This window comes from Triticum dicoccoides, unplaced genomic scaffold (genome assembly GCF_002162155.2).
Source record: "Triticum dicoccoides isolate Atlit2015 ecotype Zavitan unplaced genomic scaffold, WEW_v2.0 scaffold245080, whole genome shotgun sequence".
Classification (NCBI taxonomy): Eukaryota; Viridiplantae; Streptophyta; class Magnoliopsida; order Poales; family Poaceae; genus Triticum; species Triticum dicoccoides.
In genome coordinates this window covers 1-3,773 of record NW_021250839.1, presented here as the reverse complement: position 1 = coordinate 3,773, position 3,773 = coordinate 1, and the positions used below count along the sequence as shown (strand labels likewise).

Sequence of the window (3,773 nt, the reverse complement as noted above, 5' to 3'; positions counted from 1 at the left end):
TGATTGATTGATTTCCCTCCTTTCTTTCTTTCCCAACCAAGATCTACAAGTACGTACTAACTAATTTGCATATATGCTCTGCTTTTCATTTTCAGATTCAGCAATTAGTAGTAATTCTGCTTGCATAATTGTTTGCTTCAATTCTAGCTCATCATTCAGCCTCTTCTACTTAATCATGGTGGTAGCTAGTTTAATTTAATGATGTGGCCTGCCTGCAGCGTCATTTTTTCTTTCTAACATAACAATCTAGAGACAGATAAGGTGCAAGGTAGCTACTTTAATAAATCTCCATGCTTATGAACAACACACAGTTAAGTTTTCGACAGATACAGCAGAAAGTGCTCAAAGTTCGTTAATGTTGTAAAGCCATTCTCCTAGCTAGTACTAGCAGAAAGTAAGCTTTTTGCCTATGGTTGCAGAAAATACTGAGTTGTATTTCTAGTTGAACAGATTTTAGATTGGTGTTATCTATTAATAACTGCACCCTGTGAACTCAACTCATCGGATGTGGCAAAATGATTTCCCGACTTTCTTTCTTGCCCAACCAAGACCTACAAGTACTAACTAATTTGCATATATGCTCTGATTTCCATCTTATTAATTCGGTGCCTCCAAATAAGTTCTAAAAAAAAATAAGTTGGTTCGGATTCAGCCTCACTTGACTGGATCGCATACACATGGTTCTGCGAGAATTGCTTTCTGTGTATGATTCAGAATTAAAGTAAGCCCGGCCGTGGGTCTTCTTGCGGAATTGCTTGCGTCAATTCTATCTCGTTTCTGTGTACTTATTCTCTTAGATAGTTCATTATTCAGGCTCTGCTTGCTACTTAACTATGGTGATAGCTAGTTTAATTTGATGATGTGGCCTGCCTGTAGCGTCATTTTTTCCTTTCTAACAATCTAGACACAGATGAGGTGCCAGCTAGCTACTTTGATAAATCTCCATGCTTATGAACAAAACTGTTGTGCCTCTGCCTACTGCTGGTGCCATGCCTTCTTCTCTTGGAAGAAGCACATGGAGCACACCATGGAGGGATCTCACTGAGGTCTCAACAAATGGCCCTCCTCCACTGGAAAGCTACACTTGCAAGTCCACCACTGCAGATGAGCTCTTGGCAGGAAAACACTAGCCCCTGCAACTGGACGGGCATCATGTGCATGGTTGTTCGCCATGGTCGCTGCATGCCCTCAGTGGTAACCAACATCTCCCTGCCGGGTGCTGGCATCCGTGGCCAGCTTGGTGAGCTCAACTTCTCGGCTCTTCCATCCCCTTGCATTCATTGACCTTCACAACAATAGTCATCATGGTGCACTGCCCACTAGTATCAGGTCCCTGTCAGCACTTTCGGTACTTGACATTCAGCAGAACCAGCTCACAGGAAGAATTCCTAAAGAGATAGGAGAACTTCAAAGTCTCAGGCTGCTTGACCTCTCATTTAACAGATTCACCGGACATATCCCTCCGTCTTTGGGTAACCTAACAATGTTAACTGAACTTATCATCCACCAAAACATGGTCTTAGGTCCCATTCCTGAGGAGATTGGAAGGCTTGTCAAACTACAACTTCTACAGCTGAGTAACACCACCTTAAGTGTCCTGTTACCGAAAACCCTTGGAAATTTGACCCAACTAAATACTTTATACCTGTTTGGTAATCAACTTTCAGGGCCTATACCCCAAGAACTAGACAGGCTAGCCCATTTCCAAAGTCTTCATCTTAGTGCAAATGATTTTTCAGGTCCAATTCCAATCTCCATAACAAATCTCACTAAGATGACCGAGCTTATTCTCTATGAAAATCAAATCACAGGTTCAATACCCCCAGAAATAGGGAACCTTGCTATGCTCAATGAGCTTTTTCTCTATACAAATCAAATCGGAGGTCCAATACCTTTAGAGTTGGGCATCTTGCAAAATCTCCAGGTTTTACAATTGGATGACAACCAAATATCTGGCTCTATTCCTAGCATCTTAGGATATATAACCAAGCTAGTAGAACTGACCCTCTCTGGAAATCAGATAACCGGTTCTATCCCCGAGGAAATTGGCAATCTAATGAACCTCGAATATTTAGCCTTGTTTCAGAACCAAATTTCGGGATCAATACCAAAAACTTTTGGAAAGTTGCAAAGCATCCAAATAATGCAAATCTTTGATAACAAATTATCAGGCTCTCTTCCTCAAGAATTTGGAGATCTCATCAACCTTGTTGAACTTGCACTGACTAACCACTCACTTTCAGGACATTTACCCGGAAATATATGTTTAGGTGGCAGACTTCAAGAACTCATGGCCTCTTCTAATATGTTCAGTGGCCCCGTTCCAATTAGTTTAAAGACATGTACGAGTTTGGTTAAAATTGACCTTCACTCGAACAAACTAACAGGAGATGTATCTCAACATTTTGGTGTGTATCCGCAACTCATATGGATGGTCTTGTCATCAAATAGACTCACTGGACAGATCTCACCAAATCTATGTGCATGTACTCAACTAACGATACTATACCTATCACGAAATATGATCACAGGTTCCATACCTCCAATCCTTTCTAAATTGTCCAACCTAGTAGACCTAAAACTTCATTCTAATCATCTCAGCGGTGAGATTCCACCAGAAATCTGCACTTTAGCAAACCTATACAGCCTGAACTTATCATCGAACTAATTATCTGGATCCATTCCTACCCAGATAGTAAAGCTGAGCAATCTAGGACACCTTGATATATCCGGGAACAGACTGGGTGGTTCAATACCAGACGAACTAGGGGTCTGCATGAAACTACAGTCCCTGAAGATCAACAACAACAACTTCAGTGGGAGTTTGCCTGGTGCAATTGGAAATTTAGCAGCCCTGCAGATCATGTTAGATGTGAGCAACAATAAACTCAGCGGTGTGTTGCCACAGCAACTTGGGAAGTTAGAGATGCTAGAATTTCTGAATTTATCATATAATCAGTTCAGTGGCAGCATTCCGTCCTCCTTTGCAAGCATGGTGAGCCTTTGAACACTTGATGTGTCCTACAATGACTTGGAAGGACCAATCGGCCCATCAACACGGCTACTCCAAAATGCTTCGGCGAGTTGGTTTCTTCAAGGTCTATGTGGTAACATCTCTGGCCTCCCACCTTGTTATTCAACTCCAGTAGCAGTTGGTCGCCATAAACGAAATACACTTGGTTTGCTTTTGCCTATTGTTCTTGTTGTGGGTTTCGGCATTGTTGCCGCAATTGTTGTCATAATAATGCTTAGGCGTAACAAGAGAAAACCACAAGAAATTGTTACTGCTGAAGGAAGGGACCTATTCTCTGTTTGGAATTTTGATGGAAGATTAGCATTTGATGACATTATAAGGGCAACAGAAGACTTCGATGATAAGTACATCATTGGAACAGGAGGATACGGCAAAGTCTATAAGGCAGAGCTCCAAGACGGGCAGCTAGTTGCTGTGAAGAAGCTTCATCAGACCGAAGAAGAGTTGGACGATGAAAGAAGATTCCGTAGTGAAATGGAAATCTTATCACAGATTCGACAACAAAGCATTGTCAAAATGTATGGATTCTGCTCCAATCGAGCGTATAAATTTCTCGTCTATGACTACATTCAGCAGGGAAGTCTCCATGGGACATTAGAAAATGAGGAGCTAGCAAAGGAATTAGATTGGAAGAAGAGAATTGCTCTTGCAACTGATGTGGCTCAGGCAATATCTTATTTGCACCACGAATGCAGTCCACCTATAATCCATCGAGATGTCACTAGCAACAACATTTTAC

General features: G+C 41.7%; 1 pseudogene; it reads left to right on the top strand.

Moving 5' to 3' along the window:
* The first annotated feature begins 966 nt into the window (after window positions 1-966).
* LOC119345508 lies at window positions 967-3,766 on the top strand (annotated as a pseudogene).
* Window positions 3,767-3,773: the final 7 nt, after the last annotated feature.